This window comes from Cibotium barometz, chromosome 1 (assembly GCF_041138505.1).
Source record: "Cibotium barometz isolate CiBa-2024 chromosome 1, ASM4113850v1, whole genome shotgun sequence".
Lineage (NCBI taxonomy): Eukaryota > Viridiplantae > Streptophyta > Polypodiopsida > Cyatheales > Cibotiaceae > Cibotium > Cibotium barometz.
In genome coordinates, this window is record NC_141046.1 from 31,382,596 (window position 1) to 31,405,781 (window position 23,186).

Sequence of the window (23,186 nt, forward strand, 5' to 3'; positions counted from 1 at the left end):
CTCTCTCTCTCTCTCTCTCTCTCTCTCTCTCTCTCTCTCTCTCTCTCACACACACACACACACACACATTATGTTTACAACTCTGCACACAGTTCCATCATCATATCGCACATGATGTGCATGTGTACATATCATTAGGAAGGGTAGGTAAATCGGAGCAAGAATCATGCAATTTTTAAATATTCACAAAACAGTGTGAAAAAACTAACATACATCTCTAGCTATTGATGGCCTCCATATTTGCAAACATGACAAAGGATAATGGGCATTATTAAGACAACTTATAAAACTAGCTTTTAAAAGGTCCTAAAAGGGCACTCATTGTGCTTGTTCATGACTCTTTTTTTAAATAGCTTCTACTCCTTGAGGAGCAAAGCTATGAGTGTCAACGAATACGCTGTAATAATAACTAGCATGATGAGGAAATTCTCACAAGGCTTTCTCATCAATGTTTGATTTATGATTTAATGATAGACTAGAGAAAAGACAAGGCAACATGATAGAGGAATCAAGGATTCTAAATTACAAGCATAACATATGAAGCCACTTAAGTATTGAAAAGATAACCAATAGGTCATAGTTAATGGGAATACACACCTTTGAGAATTTAAATTACCTCAACTATGTATTCACCTAATAAAATCAATGTTTTAAAACTCCCACTTTATATAAAGGGATATGTCTAATACATTATTTTTTAGGTGAAGGGGAAAAGCTTACTATATTCAACCACATAAACACACAAATGAGATGTCAAATACCCTCAACTAGATATTTTCTTCCATGGATTTTTTTACATCATGGTCATTCCTTGTTTTCTTTTAAAAATCTCCTAAATCTGCAATGGCAATGCATCAAGGCTCTTTTGTGCTTCAATTTTTGGGTGCTTTGAGTCCCCTAGTGTGGTGCTTGCCACCCCTTATTTTTACTTTCAAGTCTGCATGCAAGGCTCTAGCCACATGCATAGCTGCTTGCTACATTATCATGTTCCTCTCTCCTTCTTCTTCTCTTTGCTACTAGTGTTTTTTTTCTTTTTTACCTTTAAGGGTATTTTTAGTGCTTTTTGCTTCTTCTTTTTTTCCAAAGCTTATTATCCTAGGGCTTGGGTTTTTAAGTTTTATTTATAGTTTTAATTGTTTTAGTCTTTCTTTCTTTCTTTGGTGTTATTAGGGTTTGTTTTCATTCAAATTCTAATGCTATTAGGGTTTATTTTTCTTTTCTTTAATGGTATCTTTAGGCTTTGTTTTGATAAAATTACTAATTTTTAACATTTATAGGTCTGCAAATCTTCAAACCATGGTGTTTAGGGTTTGTTTTTCGTTTTTTAATGGTATTTGTAGGTTTTGTTTTTGTAAAAGTACTAATTTTTTGCATTTAGGGTCCTTAAAACTTTAGACTATGTTTAATGGGCTACTTAAGTGTTTTATTGCTTAAGGTTTTAAGTGATATGAGCCTTTTTTAAGCTTTATCGGATTGCATTGTTTTTCTTGTGTTTTGGAGTCTCTTTTTTATTGCTTAAGGTATTAAGTGATATGAATCTTTTTTACACCTTATTGGATTACATTGTTTTTCTATGGTTTTGTGGTCTCTTTTTTAAACTTTATTTTTGTTAGCATTTTTAACTTTTGTTTGTTTATGGGTCATTAAATATTGCTCAGCAGTTTGGTTGTTGATTTCTACTCCTAAGTAGATAGAGTGGCTATTGGTAAGGGTTTCAAGTTAGATTATCTTGGAATAATGCAATGGTTTTTTTAATTATAAAGAAGCTTTAATATATATATATAGAGAGAGAGAGAGAGAGAGAGAGAGAGAGAGAGAGAGAGAGAGAGAGAGATAAGAGGAGGAGATATCATATTAAGTGTAATTGGGGAAGCCATTGACATAGGTGGTTGCAAGATAAGGGTCACCTTCCAAGCTTATTAATGGCTAAAATACATTCATTTTTTCACTAAAAAACATAGTTGGCCAAGAACTCACATTAGGGTCTTCTAATGAAACATCACACCCTAAACATGTGGTCCAATAAAAAATTGGAAATTTTGAAGGCCTTATTTCGTGATGGTGGTTAAAAATAGTGTATACTACATGTCTTGAATTTGACCATGTAGACAATATGGTCTTAAAATGCAAATAAACTTCTTATTTTACCTTCAATGCCATTCCCACTTTGCATGATGCAAAAAGACATAATGGTGATCTTAACTTGATTTATAGAGTATTCTTTATAGTTAATTTTTAAACTAATTATTATATAGTTTCAAGGTATGAAGAAAAAGTATTTTTTTTTGCACACCATATCTTTACCACTAAAACTATTTATTTTTACCTCATTAAAATGACACAAGGATAAGGTATTCTGAGGACAATGTTGCCATATGGTTGAATTTCATTTTTAATGGTTAGATTTTCCAAGATCTCTATTGGAAATTTACTTCTCCAAAGTGTTAGAATAGTTAAACGTAATTAGTAAATCAATTATTAAAAGATTTTCCAAGATCTCTATTGGAAATTTACTTCTCCAAAGTGTTAGAATAGTTAAACGTAATTAGTAAATCAATTATTAAAAATAGTTTTTTTAATGTTTATTCAATAATTTCATGTGAGATAGTAGTGCTAATCATGGTGAAAAATAATTTGGTTGAATTTGAGTAAGAAAAGGTCTATTTTCACCCATCTTACATGAAAATGGCTCTACTTGAGTAGTTTCTCCCTTTTTAAGCCTAACTAGGCTTGGTTACCTAGGTTAAGTGGTGTATTAAGCCTAGGTAGAGACCCCCTAGGCGGCCATATATGTGCCCACATGGCTAACATGTCACTTACACATGGCATGCATGCCTCCTCACCATGCCACCTTAACATTGACCTTTCACTCATTCATGTGGTGGTTTAACCCATGATTCATAGGAATCTTTGGTCGCCAACAAAATTGGTGAGGATACTAACTCCAACAAAATTTGTGAGGAATCTTTGGTGAGGATACTGGATACCGACTCTAACAAAATTGCATATGCCTTATGCTTGTGGTATTGAATGGGCAAGATATTACATTGGTGTTATAATGCCCAATCTTGTTAATGGGTATTTTCAAGGGTCCGATATGTTGTGTGCTAGATGGAGGACCATAGAAGAAGTCATCAGGACTTTCGTTGGGATTCCTCAAGCCCTCGGTTTTTTCCATGTAGTCGTACAGATTCTTCCATGGGCATTTTAATGTGGATATGGGAATGCCAATATTTATGGGTAGGAATGAAATAACTCCAACTATATCCCTTGGTGGATGCTCATACTCACTAGAAGGGGATTGAGTGTTATGGTGTAGAGAATCATAATACTACCTTTAAAGGGGCTTTTCTAAGGGTCCTCCAATTGTTGACTCAATAGACCATCACTCTTTACAGACTTGTTGTCCGAATCTTCCATTATTTGGTCAGGACTTCTTTAGAAATTTTAACATATTGGCTCGTCTCAAAGATCATCTTGGGCCCACCATAAACTTTGTGAAAAGGTGTTAAACTAGCTTATCTTTGGGAAAAGCTTCGATGAAGGAGCTCCATCCAAAGGAACCTCAAGGTTTTCACTCCCTCAAGAAAAGTGCTCCTTGTCCATCAAGAGGAGTGATTTTTTAGGGAGCTTAGTGGAGGGAGCTTTTCTTGGCTGTCCTGTCTGTCTACTTGAACTCTCTCTCTAACTATTGTCACTAGCATCTCCACCCACCACCGCCCAGCCCAGCCCACACCACCCTCTCTCTCTCCTTCTCCCAGCCTCTTCCCTCCCCCTCTCTCTCTTCCCTCCCTTTCACTCTCCTTCTCTTACTTTCTCTATCCTTATTTCTCTTTGCTAACTCTCTATATTCTCCCCATGTCACTCTCTATATCCTTATCTTTTCTCACTCTCTGTCCTCCCTATCTCACTCTCTCTATCCTTATCTTTTCTCACTCTCTGTGTCCTCCCTATCTCACTCTCTCTATCCTTTTCTTTCCTAACTCTCTCTATCTCTCCCACCCTCTCTCTCCTTCTCCCACCCACCCTCTCTCTCCTCTCTCTCTCTCGCTTTCACTCTCACACCCTCCCTCTCTCTCCTTTGCACCCTTTTCCCTCTCCCTCTCTCTTCTATCTCTCCCTTCCTTTCTCTCTCCCACCCTCCCTCTCTCTCCTCTCTCTCCCTCTGTTTCGCTCTCCCACCCTCCCTCCCTGTGCTCTCCACCCTCTTCCCTCTCTCTCTCTCCTTGTCCCACCACCGCCCAACCCACAGTACCCTCTCTCTCTCCTTCTCCACCCTCTTCCCTCCCTTTCACTCTCCCACCCCCCTCCCTCTCCTTCTCTCACCATCCCTCTCTCTCCTCTCCCTCCCTTCCTTTCACTCGCCTGCCCTCTCCTCTCCCTCCCTCCCTTTCGTTCTCCCACCCTCCCTTTCACTCTCCCACCCTCCCTCTCTCTCTCTCTCTCCTTTTCCCACCCTCCCTATACATAATCTCTTCATCTAGATGTTATTACATGTGGATGTTATTGCATCTGGATGTATACTCCATGCCCTTCGCACGTGATTTCATATCATTTGAAGCCTTTTCATGTGACGGCATATCATTTCATATGAGTACAATTATAATACAAGGTGAATAATTTTAAGATTTATACATACACAAGATATCTACTATGCCTTGCATAAGAAGCAATGAAGAATGTAAAAATTTATTAGGGTCAATAATTTTTCAATTATGATTGAGATCATGGCCTAATTATTTGAAAGGAAGAGAGAGTGAGAGAGATAAGAACATGACGTTGCTATTCAAAACATACAATAAACCAAGAATTTGACATAATTAATCAAAACAACAACAAATCCAAAATTTACCAAGGCAATTAATACAAAAGACAAGGCGATCTATAATTGAGACCATTTTATTCCAAAAAAAGGTTATTACATGGGCTACTGCAATCTAACATTGTTTAAAATTGAAAACATACTATAACTACCTACGGATCCTACACCTATACACTTTTTTGAGCTACTCTATTCTTTAACTCCTCTCGTAGGGGCTCCTTCATCTCTTCAGCAATATATTTGAAACTTTTCTAAATGTCGATGGTGCTTCCAATCTTCATGTTCCATAATGAACAAATCTCCAGAATCAATAGGCTCATCCGCTAGCATCTTTATCCAAATATTGTGGGCCTCTGTCGTGATTCTGAGATGTTCTATTACATCTCTGCTCATTGTGTTGCATAAATCTTTGCAAACCCTTTCCAAGGTTTTCTTCCAAGGTTTTCTTCAGAGTATAGCTAGGGCCATTAGAAGAAGCCATTAGAGATGAATAAGGGTAGTTGATGGTGGTGAGGGTTGTAAGGAAGAGAACGATAGTGAGGGAGAGGGAGGCAACAAGAGGGAGAGGGAGACAATAAGATTTGGAAGTGAGGATTAGAGTAAGAGACAAGGGTCAAATTTATAGAAGATAAACAAAGCAAAAAGCAAAAAGCTACTTTGCATGGTTATCCACTAAATTTAGAAAAGTAGATGCATGGCTTTTTCCTAAATTTAAAAAAGTACATGCATGGCTTTTCCCTAAATTTAGAAAAGTAGATGCATGTCTATCCACTTTATTTAAAAAAGTAGATGAATGGAATGAACATATTCAAGCCATTGACATATAACCATATTAATTGTCATGCTAAAACATTAAAAAAACAAAAAAGTAAATAGTCCTTGCTAGAAAATTGAGACATCGGACATTTTATTATTGCAACATGAAGGATCTTTTCAAAACTACAGTACACAATGTCAACAATACTAGGTCCTTTTCACCTTGTTCTCCTGCTTTGTTGAACATTCTCATTAGATCCTCCTTTTTTAGAGTGGTTGATGTATAAATATATTATGGTTCATATCTAGCCCAAAGATATGCAAATATACAAAGTAAAGGTGCTTGCATGCACAATATGGTCTTCCAAGCACCTACCCTAATTTGAAAATCGGGACATGTGCATGATGGATTCTTTCCCATAGCACCCAGTATTTTTCATTGCGTACTAGTGATTCCTTAGTCTCACCTACAAATACTTCCATCTGCCTGACCTTAATGACCAAATGCTCAAAGACCGTAGCTATACTTAAAATTGTCGAATCTATTCTCTTGGCTGCCATATCTGATATGCCACTTATGTACCTTGTTGACCGTTGGCCTACATCATTTGCTTCCTGACATTGTCTCTTTTGCAACATAAACCCACCATCCTCCAATTCTCGTATCTCATCCATAGTCAAGTTTGTACCTCGTCCCACTGGGCCAAATAGCCAAGGGTCTAGCAGGTGATTGTTAGATGGTGTACATACTCTCTAAGTATGATCCGTGCTGCTATTACAAAAGCACATGAGTTGACGCCTTTGCCTCCTAGACCATTCTCTCATACCATAAAAAGAAGGAGCTAGAACACCTTGCCCATAGTTCTTGATACTCTTTTTGCACTTGCCATCTTAGCCACCTAACCATCCTTGGCAAGTTACCTTGTTGTGTAGAGATGTTCGACGTATAGCCCACGAGGCTGGGTGGAAGATTGAAAGGGAGAGAGAGAGAGAGAAGTGGATGGTGGTAATAGAAGAGAGAGAGTGTTAGCAAAGAGAGACAAGGATAGAGAGAGTGAGAGAGGGAGGGTGGGAGAGGGAAAGGGAGGGAAGAGAGAGGGTGGGAGAAGCACAGAGAGGGTGGTGTGGGCTGGGTGGTGGTGGGACAAGGTGAGAGAGAGGGAAGAGGGTGGAGAGGAGAGAGAGGGAGGGTGGGAGAAGGAGACAAGAAGATATAGAGATGGATATAGCCCACACCACACTCTCTCTCCTGAGAGAGGGAAAGGGAGGGAAGAGAGAGAGGGGGAGGGAAGAGGGTGGGAGAAGGAGAGAGAGGGTGGTGTGGGCTAGGCTGGGCTGGGCGCGGTGGTGGGTGGAGATGGTAGTGGCAATAGTTAGAGAGAGATTGTTCAAGTAGTAGAGAGAGAGAGGGCAGCCAAGAAAAGCTCCCTCCACCAAGCTCACTTGGGGACCATCCCCCATCAAGTGCAAAGAACAAGGAACCTCCCTTAGGAAGTGCTTAAACCATGTTAGATGTCACAATGTTTAAAACCTTTGATGCCAATTCCCCTAATTAGTTTTGCCCAAAATTGGCTATGGCTCCATGGATATTACCATGCTTCAGGGGGTTGATTAGCCATAGTAGAAACTAACACTTTGAAAAGAGGCTCAAGAATTACTCGTGTCCATTCGACCATGTTTGACAGGCCGCTCGCGTCTCACCTAATCCGCTAAGAGCGTACATACACCCTAGCTTTGCCACCATAAAAAATTCGTTGTGGTACATTTCTGGATGGGGGAACCATGGTATGATGACATGTCATATAGGTTGTCCTAGATTATCATGGACAACCTAACCTCATTTGTGGCTGCCTTATCGGCTAGCTTCGTTACACGTTAACTTTTAATCTCCTATTCAAAACCATGCGTAAGAGTTGAAGAAAGAAGAAAAATAAGAATAAAAGAAAGCAGCGTTAATGCATATTTCACTAAGGGCAGAATCATAATGTTTTTCACATCTTGCACCTCACGACACATACTGATAATCCCATTTTGGATTAACAAATATGCTCCTCCATTTGAGGACATTAATAAGTGTCATGCAAAGGCACTATAAAAGTTGTACATTATGAGATATTGGCCACTATACTGATAATCCCATTTTGGATTAACAAATATGCTCCTCCATTTGAGGACATTAATAAGTGTCATGCAAAGGCACTATAAAAGTTGTACACTAAGGGCGGAATCATAATGTTTTTCACATCTTGCACCTCACGACACAATACTGATAATCCCATTTTGGATTAACAAATATGCTCCTCCATTTGAGGACATTAATAAGTGTCATGCAAAGGCACTATAAAAGTTGTACATTATGAGATATTGGCCACCGAAGGCCTTAGTTAAATAAGTTTTGGGTGCCCAAGTGTGAATAAGGGCCAATTGTATATAAGGCATTTTCTCATAATGAATGGACACAATGCCTCTTTGTGCCATGAGAGTTCTTGCTTTTGTCTTGAGAGAGAGAGATTGAGAGAAAGTACTCCAGCACATTTGCCTTCTCTATACTTGTATGTCTGTATTCTTGTATGGAGGAGTGAGAGAGAGTGATTGCCTTGTGTGGTGGTGTGAGCAACTCTACAGTGACAACGTGGAGGTGGAGCTTGGAGGATTGGAGCTTCTCAAAAGTGAGCTTGGAGACCTCAAGGGACGAGCTCAAAGCATTGGTAAGTGCCCTATGACAATTGTGTTCTATTGCTCTTTCTAAAGGTGAATGCATTGAGTTCCTTCTTGGAGGTGTGGTAATCCATAACATTTTTGGCGCCGCTGAGGAAACACCTTTGTTTCTTCCATCCTCTTTGAGTTTTAGGTCCCATTACATAAGTTTCATCATTGCCTTTGCATTTTGGTAGTGCATTGTGTATGGAATGAATGGATAAGATTTGAGTGGAAGTGAAAAGTTGTGAGAAATTGGTTGTTTTCATCGTAAACATGAACGAGTAGGGTGATACTCTGTTTTTCCTTCCTTGAAAAAATCTACAAAAGTCGTAAAAACAAGGAGCCATTGGTTGTGTCTTGAACTTGTATTACATACTTTATGCATGGCACAATCATTTTGGAAGCATCTAGATAGGTATTTTTCACCCAAACTCCTCTTTGTCGAAGTGGGATTTCTCCACGTGAAACTGTAGGAAAACATTTCACAACATGAACTACTCCTTGCAATCTCACGGCGTGAAATGTTCTCGAAATCATCGCCGCGCAATTCACGGGATTACCTTGCTAAAAATAGGTTGTCTTATCGTGACACCTTTGACACCACGGGTATGACAATTATAATCCGTGAATTAGCAAAAAATGCTTCATGATGTGAAACATTAAATAGTTCACGACATGAACGATTTACATTTTGCAGCGTGAACTACATAAAAACTCACGACGTGAATGGTTTCCATTTCACGATGTGAACGGTTTCCATTTCACGACGTGAACTATTTCTGCAGTTTCACGACTTAACCAGATTTAGCTCACAAACCTGGTATTATCAGATCAAGGTTAAGGAAGTGCTTGAGACCAGTAAAAATTATAATAAGGTAATGCGGATTTTTGAGTCCGAAGTAAAGTTTTGGTCTCCTCTCTCCTAATTCAAGTCTAGTTCCAAAAAGTAAGCTAAACTGACCCAAAAATGGTCAAAAATTGACCAAACTGATTTGAAAAATTCTAGAATTAGTTTGCTTGGTTAGAAGCTCACTTTTTCCTATAAATAGAATCCTCCCCCTTTGTAGAAGCTTAATAGTGTTTTATGCACTGTTACTCTACTCCACCCCAGAGCTAAAAACAGTGAATTTATTGATAATTCATTAGTTTTTGACCTTTCTCTTTTCAAAAGAATTGGTGGCCACTCTTGTTGTTGCAAACAAGAGTAGATCCCTCAAACCATCAAGCCAAAGGAAAGCTCACAGAAATTCAAGTAAGCTAGAAATCCTACTTTTTCTTTATTCCTTTTAATGTTTTCTTTAAAATGAAAAAATGATGTTATGCCTTGTTGGAAAGGCTTTCCCCCTCTCTTCATTCTTAAATTTAGCCTTTCTTTATCCTAGATAAGTAATCAAATTGTTAGAATTAAGCTTTTCATATTGTTTCTCTTTTAAAAGTGTAATTTGATTAGTTTAGAATGCTTTAAACCATTTGGGATAATTTTTAAGTAACTTGAGGATAGAAAAATTTGAAAAATGGTCAGCCATACAAAGGAGGTTATGGCAAAATTTTCTTAAATTTTGTGAAATAAGTTTTATCTTTTATTATTAAAAAAGAGTAATCCCCACCATTTGTGTATTCTAAAAGTGTTATTTTCATTCTAGGCATATAGTAGAAATATTTTTATTATAAAAGTGTTATTTCCATTAAAATTTAAATTCTATGCATAGAAAGATGCATATTGGTTATTGTTTTTATTATAAAAAGAGTGATTTTCATTAGATTTAAATTCTATGCATAGAAAGATGCATATTGGTTATTTTTTTATTATAAAAGAGTGATTTTCATTAGATTTAAATTCTATGCATAGAAAGATGCATATTGGTTATTTATTATTATTATAAAAGAGTGATTTTCATTAGATTTAAATTCTATGCATAGAAAGATGCATATTAGAAATAATTTTTATTATTATAAAAGTGTTACTTTCATCAATATTTATAAAAGTGTTACTTTCATAAAAGTGTTACCTTCACCATATTGATTTTTATGCATAAAATGATGCATAAAAGAATTTTTTTTTATTATAAAAGTGTTACTTTCACCAATATTGATTCTTATGCATAAAATGATGCAAAAAAGAAATTTTTTAATTATAAAAGTGTTACCTTCACCAATATTGATTTTTATGCATAAAATGATGCATAAAAGATTTTTTAAATTATAAAAGTGTTACTTTTACCAATATTGATTTTTATGCATAAAATGATGCATAAAAGAATTTTTTAATTATAAAAGTAGTACTTTCACTAATATTGATTTTTATGCATAAAAGAAATTTTTTAAAATAAAAGTGGTACTTTAATCAAAATTGATTTTTTAACACAAATAAATGCATAAAAGGATTTTCTTTTATATAAAAGTGTTATTTCCATAGAAGTTGGATTTTATGCATAAATAGATGCATACAGATTTTTTATATCAAAATAAGAGTTCTCTTTATTCCTATGTTTAAATCCCATGAATATTGGTAAATGAATAAGTAAATACTTTGTGAGAGAAAATTCTACCATTTCATATTCTCTAGGATGGTAATGAGAAAAGTTAGAAAAACCATCAAAGTCAGAATTTTAGATAAATGATTACTTTATTCCTCATAGGAATTCATGATTAGTTTTAAATTCAGTTAAGCAAAATACTCAATGATTGAAATTCAGTAAAGTAGTAATTGAAATATTACCCTTCGAGAAAGTTAGTTTAGGGAGAACCTTTCCAGACTCAAACCCTGAATCAAACTATGACCAAGACTTAATCTCCTTCGTTAGTTTCAAGAAAAGACGATGTGACCAGTTCAGAAAAATTTCACTCAAATCACCCATCGAATCTGAAATCAAGTTAAGACCCTTGATTCTGATCTGAGGATCAAGGTTACAGAATTCAGGAAATTCTGTTGGAATTTTAGACCTGTGTTCTAGAAGTATTGGGATACGGATTTAAGATATACCAATTGTATTCAAAAGAAAATAAAAACTGAAAACTTGCATAGAAACCCTATTTTCTTAAAGGACTGTTTTATGCCAGAATGCTGGAGGGAGCATTTGGTATATGTGTTTTTCTAAGGGAAATTCGGTTGCAACAGCTAGCGGGGAGTGTTCAAAGGACGTTTCACGCAGCAAAAACCTGGCTACCCAGGTCTTGATCAGCCTGAATGGAAGAAACAAGGATTGAATGGAAATTGAGTTATGACTTTTGTAACCAATAATTGTTTGTCAATGGATTGTTTTAAAAATTAAAGTTTAAAGAGGAGTGTGTGCGTATATGTATTCTAAAGCAAAAGTTAAGAAAGGCATTCAATTATGGGTGGGTGAGTACTTATCTGGTTCTACCAATTTCACTGGTTGGGCGGTGGCTAACCCATGGGCCGGATCGGGTTAGGCTGGAATCAGTAGAGTTCTAATAATAAAATTGATTAATAGGAATACGTTTAGAACTCGAGTAGTTATGTGGGATCCCCCTGCCCCCTCTGCGCACTGGATTCCCGGTAGAAGCTGACAGCGGAAGCAGCCCCCTCATGCGCGGGGCAGGGTCTCTCACTCGGGGCCTCGCCCACGAATGTCTGGGCACGAGACTAAGCTAGTGGTCACTCCGAAAACCGAAACCAAGAAAATTTTCCATGCCCGGAAAGCGGGGGGACGATTCCACCTTTTTGATTTTTCTTAACGAATTTTTCTAATGAGATCAATTCTAAACTATCCCTCACCTGAATAAATCAGATTAAAAGGAAACTATCATTGATATAATTTGATCAATCTGAGTGATTTCAATGCTTTTTTCCTAATCAAGATCAGGCACAGCCGTTGATCCACTCAATTGAGAATTTTATCAGGGAATTAACTACCTACTCGAAACCTAGCGTAATCCTAAGATTTTTCAGTTTGATTATTAAAACTCCATGATTCCAGCCTATCCGGCCCATGGGTTAGCCACCACCCTACCACTGGAATCGGTGGAACCAAACAAGTACTCACCCACCCATAATTGAATCGCCTTTCTTAACTTTAGCTTTAGAAAACAGATACGCACACACTCCTGAGTCTTTGTTTCTCACAAAACAGTATCACTCTGGACTCTCCGTTGAGACCAGCGAGTCAACAACGAGATCCAGTGATAGATTACAATAACATTGGCCTATCATACAATATCTTCCTCGACATACGTATGGGTGTCCTCGACACCGCGAGCCCGTGCATCGCCTGGTCAGAACCCTCCAAGATCCTCCTTAGGTGTCTTGGCACTTCACTCAGGGACCGCTTCGTCGGCCCTCATCCATCGTACCGGAAATGCACCATTTTAACCATACCGAGGCTGGTCAAGACCTCGGCAGGCTTTGCTGCGTGAGCTATCCCTTGAACACTCCCCGCCAGCTGTTGCAACCGAACTTCCCTTAGATGAACATAAATGCCAAATGCTCCCTCCGGCATTCTGGCGTAAGACAGTCTTTTAAGAAAACAGGGTTTCTATGCAAGTTTATAGTTTTGATTTTTTTTTGAATACCATGAATAAATCTTAAATCCATATTCCAATACTTCTAGATCCAGGTCTGAATTCCAAAAAGAATCCCTCAAATTCTGTTAACTTGATCCTCAGATCAAAATCAAAAGTCTTATCTTAGTTTCAGATTTGGTGGGTGATTTGAAAACATTTTCCCTGAACTGATCACATCGTCATTGACGAAAGAATTAGGTCTTGGTCAATAGTTTGAATCAGAGTTTGGGTCTGGAAAGGTTCTTCCTAAACTATCTTTCTCGAAAGGTACTATTTCAATTTCTCTTTTTCTAAATTTCGTTCGAGAATAGTTGCTAACAGATTTCTAAAACATGGATTTCTTAAGAGGAATAAAATAATCATTTATCTCGATCAACTTCGATAGTTTTATCATTACCATCTTAGTGGAATATGAAGCGGTAGCATTTCTTCTCACAGATTATCTACTTATTCCTTTTTTTAATTTTTATGAAAATTAAATAGAGGATTAAGGAGAACCCTTAAAAGATTCTATATGCATCTAATTATGCATAAAATTCGATTATGATGAAAGTCACACTTTTAATATAAAAATTCTTTTACGCTCCCATTTATGCGTAAAAACCATTTATGATGAAAATCACACTTTTAATATAAAAAAATATCTTTTATGCATACTTCTATGCATGAAATTCAAATATGATAAAAGTAACACTTTTATAATAAAAGAAAAATCTTTTATGCATACTTCTATGCATAAATATCAAATATGATAAAAGTAACACTTTTATAATAAAAAAAATAATCTTTTATGCATACTTCTATGCATAAATATCAAATATGATAAAAGTAACACTTTTATAATTAAAAAAAATATCTTTATGCATACTTCTATGCATGAAATTCAAATATGATAAAAGTAATACTTTTATAATAAAAAAATAATCTTTTATGCATACTTCTATGCATGAAATTCAAATATGATAAAAGTAATACTTTTATAATAAAAAATAATCTTTTATGCATACTTCTATGCATGAAAATCAAATATGATAAAAGTAACACTTTTATAATAAAAAATAATCTTTATGCATACTTTTATGCATGAATTTTAAATATGATAAAAGTAATACTTTAAAATAAAAAAATATCTTTATGCATACTTCTATGCATGAATTTCAAATATGATAAAAGTAACACTTTTATAATAAAAAAATAATCTTTCATGCATACTTCTATGCATAAATATCAAATATGATAAAAGTAACACTTTTATAATAAAAAATAATCTTTTATGCATACTTCTATGCATAAATATCAAATATGATAAAAGTAACACTTTTATAATAAAAATAATAATCTTTTATGTATACTTCTATGCATGAAAATCAAATATGATAAAAGTAACACTTTTATAATAAAAATAATAATCTTTATGCATACTTTTATGCATGAATTTCAAATATGATAAAAATAATACTTTTATAATTTAAAATTTTTTTTTATGCATACTTCTATGCATAAATATCAAATATGATAAAAGTAACACTTTTATAATAATAAAAAAAATCTTTTATGCATACTTCTATGCATAAATATCAAATATGATAAAAGTAACTTTTTTATAATAAAAACTAAATTTATTTATACAAATAATCAAAATGCATCTTCTATGCATGAAAATGATACTTTTAGAATATATAAACCATAAGGATTACTCTTTTAGAATAATAAAAGATGAAATTTATTTCACTAATTTTCAAAAATTTCACCATAACCTCTTTTGTATGGTTGACCATTTTTCAATTTTTAAAGTCTCTAAAATTAATTAAAATGCACCAAGAGTATTGAATTTATTCTAAAGTAAATATTTTTCTACTTATTTAAGACAAACATTATAAAAACTTGACTTTAATCATAAATCATTTACCTAGGATAGAGAATGGTTGGATTTTACTAGAGAAGAGAGGGGATTGCCTTTTGCAATGAGGCATAACATTATTTACAATTTTAGAGAAGACATAAAGCATAAAAACCATAAAAACCATAAAATAAGTGGAAAGAGAAGAATCACCAACTTACTAATGACTTTGGGAGCTTTCCTTTGGCTTGATGGTTTGAGGGTTCAACTCTTGTTTGAGACAAGAGTGGCCACCAATCTTTTGGAAGAGGGAGGGTCAAAAACTGGTGAATTATGGGTAAAATTCACATCTTTGGCACTTGGGAGAGGCAAGGTAACAGTGCAAAACACTATTGAGTTTCAACAAAGGGGAGGGCTTCTATTTATAGGAAAAAGTGAGCTTCTAACCAAGCCAACTGATTCTAGAATTTTCCATATCAGTTTGGTCAATTTTTGACCATTTTTAGGTCAGTTTTGCTCACTTTTTGGATCTAGTTGAAACAGGAGAGAGGAGAGATAAAAATATCCCATTATTTGGGAGTTTAAAACTCATTCAAGCATGTGAAATAGGTGCCTCCTTCATGAGGAAAATTTCCCCATGTAGAGGTGTCAAAAATGCATCATTTCACCTAAATATCTCTCTTTTTTAACTATTAACCTTGTCCTTAGTCAACTCTTCATCTTATGTGAGTATTTACTCATTTTTGGGGGATTTTTCTTTTATTTCTTCATTTATCTCCTCCGTACATTTGGATGAATCTTATTGGTCCATAGGAACCTTAATTTAAAATTTCGAAAAAATCTTCACTCCCCCAGGATAATGCCTCTTGAACAGATTATACTTAATTTCTAATGCACCTTCTGAAAATCTTTTTGAACTTTTGTTTCAGGGGAACTTATTTTAATAAGATGAGAATTTTTTCTATCCAAAAATATTTAAAAACTGAGTTACCACTCTCTAGAAGATTTTCTCTCTCTAGGCCAAAACTGGTAGAAACAAGATCTTTCATATTTCTGAAGAGGGATTTGATTACAGGGGAAGATGCTGGACATCTTGAGAGGCTGGGGAGAAATCTTACATTCTCTCCCACTTGAAAAACGTGAGATGTCCTCATCTCGCAAAACTGGGATAATCCCACACAACAGATCGGCTTCATTTTCCCAGGTGGCATCTTCAAAAGGATAGAACTTCCATTTTACCATTCTGTTCCTGAGAATCTTTTCTCGAACATCAAGAATTTCTTCAGGTTGGAGTTCCATCTGCCCTTGGGTTGAAGAGGTTAGGATTTCATCATCAAGCACATGATTTGGGCTTGGTACATATTTCTTTAGAAGGCTTACATGAAATACATTATGAACTTTGAGATGAGGAGGCAGAAGAAGCTCGTAGGCTAAGTCACCTACTTTCTTTATAATCAGATATGGCCCACAATATCTAGGGGATAACTTTTTGTACTTCCCAAGAGATAGTGAACTTCTTTGGGTCATACACGAATGAAGACCATATCTGCTTCTTTGAATTCTCTGTCTGTCCTCTTCTTATCTGCATATTGCTTCTGTCTATCCTGGGCAGCTTTTATATCTTTACGAATTGCCTGCATTTGCTGCTCCATGTCATCAAGCATCTATTTGTACATCTCAACCCTAATCAATGGGTCGAATCAAGTTAATGGAGTTAAGCAATCTTGTCCATACAGAGCTTTAAAAGGGCTCATCCCGATACTTCGGTGATAAGAAGCATTGTAGGCAAACTCGACTAGGTGCAGATAGCTTAGCCATTTCTTGGGTTCCCTGCCACAGCATGACCGAAGTATATCTTCGATTACTTGGTTTACCCTTTCAGTTTGACCATCGGTCTCAGAGCGATAGGCTGTGCTGAGATCCAAGAAAGTTCCCACTGCTTCGAAAAATGCAGTCCAGAATCTTGAAGTAAACTTGGGATCTCGATCACTTACTATTCTCCTGGGTAGGCCATGCAATCTGAAGATTTCTTTGAGGAACACTCTGGCCACATCCACTGCAGTGTAGGTTTCTTTTATTAGGATCAGATGGACAACTTTGGTTAGTCTGTCAACTACCACAAAAATGGAGTTGTAACCAGATTGCACTGAAGGTAATCCAGTAATAAAGTCTATACTAATACATTCCCACTTCATCTGGGGGATGTCCAATGGATGTAACTTCCCAAGCATTTTTACTCTCTTAGCTTTGACTTTCTGGCATGTCAGACATTGACGTGCATGATTTAGTACATCCTTTTTCAGACCAGGCCAAAAGAAGCTTTTCTTTACAGACATGTAGATTTTGATGAAACCTGGATGTCCTGCTATAAGGCTATCATGGGCTTCATTTAGAATTTGGTCCTTGGTTCCCTCATCATTGAACATAAATGCCAAATGCTCCCTCTAGCATTCTGGCGTAAGACAGTCTTTTAAGAAAATAGGGTTTCTATGCAAGTTTATAGTTTTGATTTTTTTTGAATACCATGAATAAATCTTAAATCCGTATCCCAATACTTCTAGATCCAGGTCTGAATTCCATACAGAATCCCTCGAATTCTGTTAACTTGATCCTCAGATTAAAATCAAAAGTCTTATCTTAGTTTCAGATTCGGTGGGTGGTTTGAGGACATTTTTCATGAACTGATCACATCGTCTCATTGACGAAGGAATTAGGTCTTGGTCAATAGTCTGAATCAGAGTTTGGGTCTGGAAAGATTCTTCCTAAACTATCTTTCTCGAAAGATACTATTTCAATTTCTCTTTTTCTAAATTTCGTTCGACGAATAGTTGCATACAGATTTCTAAAACATGGATTTCTTAAGAGGAATAAAATAATCATTTATCTCGATCTCCGACTTCGATAGTTTTATCATTACCATCTTAGTGGAATATGAAGCGGTAGCATTTCTTCTCACAGATTATCTACTTATTCCTTTTTTCAATTTTTATGAAAATTAAATAGAGGATTAAGGAGAACCCTTAAAAGATTCTATATGCATCTAATTATGCATAAAATTCGATTATGATGAAAGTCACACTTTTAATATAAAAATTCTTTTACACTCCCATTTATGCATAAAAATCATTTATGATGAAAATCACACTTTTAATATAAAAAAATATCTTTTATGTATACTTCTATGCATGAAATTCAAATATGATAAAAGTAACACTTTTATAATAAAAAAATAATCTTTTATGCATACTTCTATGCATAAATATCAAATATGATAAAAGGAACATTTTTATAATAAAAAAAATAATCTTTTATGCATACTTCTATGCATAAATATCAAATATGATAAAAGTAACACTTTTATAATAAAAAAAATATCTTTATGCATACTTCTATGCATGAAATTCAAATATGATAAAAGTAATACTTTTATAATAAAAAAAATAATCTTTTATGCATACTTCTATGCATAAATATCAAATATGATAAAAGTAACACTTTTATAATAATAAAAAAAATCTTTTATGCATACTTCTATGCATGAAAATCAAATATGATAAAAGTAACACTTTTATAATAAAAAAATAATCTTTATTCATACTTTTATGCATGAATTTCAAATATGATAAAAGTAATACTTTATAATAAAAAAATATCTTTATGCATACTTCTATGCATGAAATTCAAATATGATAAAAGTAACACTTTTATAATAAAAAAATAATCTTTTATGCATACTTCTATGCATAAATATCAAATATGATAAAAGTAACACTTTTATAATAAAAAAATAATCTTTTATGCATACTTCTATGCCTGAAAATCAAATATGATAAAAGTAACACTTTTATAATAAAAATAATAATCGTTATGCATACTTTTATGCATGAGTTTTAAATATGATAAAAGTAACACTTTTATAATAAAAAAAAAATCTTTTATGCATACTTCTATGCATAAATATCAAATATGATAAAAGTAACACTTTTATAATAAAAATAATAATCTTTTATGCATACTTCTATGCATAAATATCAAATATGATAAAAATAACTTTTATAATAAAAACTAAATTTCTTTATAGAAATAATCAAAATGCATCTTCTATGCATGAAAATGATACTTTTAGAATATAGAAACCATAAGGATTACTCTTTTAGAATAATAAAAGATGAAATTTATTTCACTAATTTTTAAAAATTTTACCATAACCTCCTTTGTATGGCTGACCATTTTTCAAATTTTTTAAGTCTCTAAAATTAATTAAAATGTACCAAGAGTATTGAATTTATTCTAAAGTAAACATTTTTCTACTTATTTAAGATAAATATTATAAAAACTTGACTTTAATCATAAATCATTTACCTAGGATAGAGAATGGTTGGATTTTACTAGAGAAGAGAGGGGATTGCCTTTTGCAATGAGGCATAACATTATTTACAATTTTAGAGAAGACATAAAGCATAAAAACCATAAAAAATCATAAAAAACATAAAATAAGTGGAAAGAGAAGAATCACCAACTTACTAATGACTTTGGGAGCTTTCCTTTGGCTTGATGGTTTGAGGGTTCAACTTTTGTTTGAGACAAGAGTGGCCACCAATCTTTTGGAAGAGGGAGGGTTAAAAACTAGTGAATTATGGGTAAAATTCACAGTCTTTGGCACTTGGGAGAGGTAGGGTAACAGTGCAAAACACTATTGAGTTTCAACAAAGGGGAGGGCTTCTATTTATAGGAAAAAGTGAGCTTCTAACCAAGCCAACTGATTCTAGAATTTTTCAGATCAGTTTGGTCAATTTTTGACTATTTTTAGGTCAGTTTTGCTCACTTTTTGGATCTAGTTGAAATAGGAGAGAGGAGAGATAAAAATATCCCATTATTTGGGAGTTTAAAACTCATTCAAGCATGTGAAATAGGCGCCTCCTTCATGAGGGAAATTTCCCCATGCAGAGGTGTCAAAAATGTATCATTTCACCTAAATATCTCTCTTTTTTAACTATTAACCTTGTCCTTAGTCAACTCTTCATCTTATGTGAGTATTTACTCATTTTTGGGATATTTTTCTTTTATTTCTTCATTTATCTCCTCCGTACATTCGGATGAATCTTATTGGTCCATAGGAACCTTAATTTAAAATTTCAGAAAAATCTTCACCCCCCCAAGATAATGCCTCTTGAATAGATTATACTTAATTTCTAATGCACCTTCTGAAAATCTTTTTGAACTTCTGTTTTAGGGAAACTTATTTTAATAAGATGAGAATTTTTCTATCCAAAAATATTTAAAAACTGAGTTACCACTCTCTAGAAGATTTTCTCTCTCCACTGGAAGAAACAAGATCTTTCATATTTCTGAAGAGGGATTTGATTACAGGGGAAGATGCTGGACATCTTGAGAGGCTGGGGAGGAATCTTACAAGTTAAATAAAATATGAATAGATCAATGGCTATGCCTGATTCAATTAGGAAAAAAGCATTGATCCCTTCAAGTTAAGTCTTTAATAGTTTCCCTTCTATCTGGTTTATTCAGATGAAGGTTAGTTCAGTATCTTGACCTTGTTAGAAAAATTCGTTAAGAAATTCAAAATGGTGGAATCGTCCCCGTTTTCTAGGCATGGAAAATTTTCCCGGTTTTGGTTTTCGGAATGACCACCAGCTTAGTCTCATGCCCAGACATTCGAGGGCAAGGCCCCGAGTGGGAAACCCTGCCCCGCGCATGAAAGAGCTGCTTCCGCTGCTGCCAGGTACCGGGAATCCGGTGTGCGGAGGGGGCAGTGGGATCCTACAATGGAAGTACACCAGAGATGCGTCTTATATGTTTTAGGCCAGTTATTGGACACCTCAAAGTGTCTGGTAGCATAGCTTATGTGCATGTGCCAGATGAGAGAAGAAAGAAGCTAGATCCTAAGGCAGAAAAGTGCATTTTTGTTGGGTGTGCACAGGATCGCAAGGCATATAAATGTTACAATCCACATACTAGGCAAGTGGTTATTTCACGAGATGTGGTATTTGATGAACTTGCTAGTTGGTACAAGGCAAAGGATGAGGGTGTCATTGATTCCATTGATGCTGATGTGTATGTGAACTTGCCACAAACAAGTTCTATTTCTATGTCTGGGCCACCAGAGTCTGAAAGTAGCACTATACGTCCATGGTCAGGACGCTTGAGACATGAGAGTGTGAGCACTGGGAGTAGTGTTATTGATAAAGGAAAAAAGAAGGTTGAAGGAATTGGCATTACCGGTTATGAGTCATCAAGTTTAGAAAGTTTGGATGAGGAACTTGGCATACCAGTTTTACGCACACACCAGGTGCAAGGCAGGATAGATATGTGCCTCCACATGCTAGAGTGACATGTGTTCAGAGTGATCCGCATGCATTGCGGAGATCCCAAAGGGTCAGGTATCCAGTTGACAGGTTGACATATTATGACTTTGTTATGCATTACACATATATGACCTCTTTGGTGAATCATGTGGAACCTACATGCTATAGCTATTGGGAAGCATGTATGGGAGAAGACGCAATGGATGTTGAGATGGACGCGCAATGGATGTTGAGATGGATGCATTGGTCCATAATGAAACTTGGGATTTGGTTGCCTTACCCCACAAGGCAAGAATGTGATTGGTTGCAAATGGGTTTATAAGGTGAAATGCAAATTAGATGGTTCCATTGAGCACCATAAAGCACGATTGGTGGTAGCTAAGGGTTATGCACAAACCCAAGGCTTGGACTATGATGAAATATTTAGTTTAGTTGCAAAGATGGGAACAGTGAGAGCATTCATTGCTATGGTTGAGCAAATGGTTGGGAAATGCATCAAATGAATGTGAAAAATGCATTTCTAAATGGGGATTTATAAGAGGAAGTTTATATGGCACAACCAGAAGGATATGTACACCCGAGGTACCCCACTCATGTATGCAAGTTAAAGAAAGCATTATATGGTTTAAAGCAAGCACCTCGTGCTTGGAGTGATAAGATAAGCTGATAAAAGGCCCCTGAGTGGACAGGTGGTGAGCATTTTGGTTGCCAATGATGCCATGAGTACATCGATGAAGGAAAAAATTGAAATTAGGATTCAACGGGATATTTTGGAGTATTATGATCGGTGATACTATAGTTTCATTAAAAGATTATTTTAAAGATAGCTGAATCTGTGAAAAAGGCCATTTCATATTGGGTGTGTAAGTGGTGTGACTAGTTTTAAGTTTGCATGAATATCCGGCTAGGGGGCCTGGGAACTCTTTTCCCTAGTACTCGGGACAAAACCTAACCAAATTCTTAAATGGACCCCATCACCAGAGTGGTTGGGCAGTTGGCTAACCCATAGGACTGGATGGGGTTAGGCTGGACTGATGGATCCCTAAAATGAGACTCAATTCTATTATGGTTTGATAGATGAAGTAAATCCCAGATAAAAATTGTTCTATGGAAAAGAATCAACAGATGTGCCTCTCAATGAGGAAAAAAGCATTTGTCTCTATGATCCAAGTGCAAGTCTTTTCCTTGATCTGACTATGGAACTTACAAGTTTGGTCAGATCAGTTCAGTTAGTTAAGGCTCTTGACTACGTTAGAGTAAAAATATCCTGGAGGAATCGCCCGTGCTTTCTGGGCGCGAGGGAAGTTTTTTCGGGTTCGATTTTGGAAGAACCGAGGGATTAGTCTCTTGTCCGGATATACGTGGGCGAGGCCCCGAGTGTGAGGGACCTTGCCCCGTGCAAGAAGTGCTACTTCCACTGCTAGCACCCCAGAATTCGTTGTGCGGTGGGGACAGGGATCTTTCAATTGCCGTTAGATCCTTTGCTAACTCTAAGGATAGACTTGAATTAGGGAGGGGAGTATGTTAACCCACTTCGGTTAACATCATTTTTGAAGCGTGGTCACGCTTTTTGTAACTTATCCTTTTATAACCATGCAAAGTGCTTATTGCTAAAAGAGATATGGGATGACCGACCTTTCGGCTTGTGTAATGCTAGCGTACATAGAGCTAGAAAGCCAATTTTGGGCCCCCAATTGTAAATGGGTGGCCAGCCATTATAAAAAGTGAGCTCATGTATATAAGTCATTTTATGGAATATGAAAAGGGACAATCCCATTTTTCTCAATTGAGTCATATTCTTTCTCTCTCACACACTCTCTTGAGCTTATGGTTGCATGCTTGTGTTGTATATTCTTGCTTTCTTGATTGTTGTGTATGCATGGAAGGGATGGTGTTAATCTAGTTTCTCTTCTCCTCTCCCTTCTCTTGGCTTTCTATCAAGATCCCTCTTGCATGCATTTTGGCATTGAGTGAAGGTAGAGCTTTCCATATCTCCCTTCTTCTTTTCTCTTCACCTAGCTTGTGAATCTCCACTTGAGTGACACAAGTGGTGGTGGAGTGAGCCCCTAGCGGCCTCACATAGAGGAGTTAACCCTCATTTGGGTTGGCTAGGTGCTATTCTCCGAATCGACCCTTGCATGGTTCCTTTCTCTTCTTCTCTCCCTCTCTTGTGCAAGGTAGTATGTTTAGGCTAACATGTTCTAAAACAAATAACCGGTCA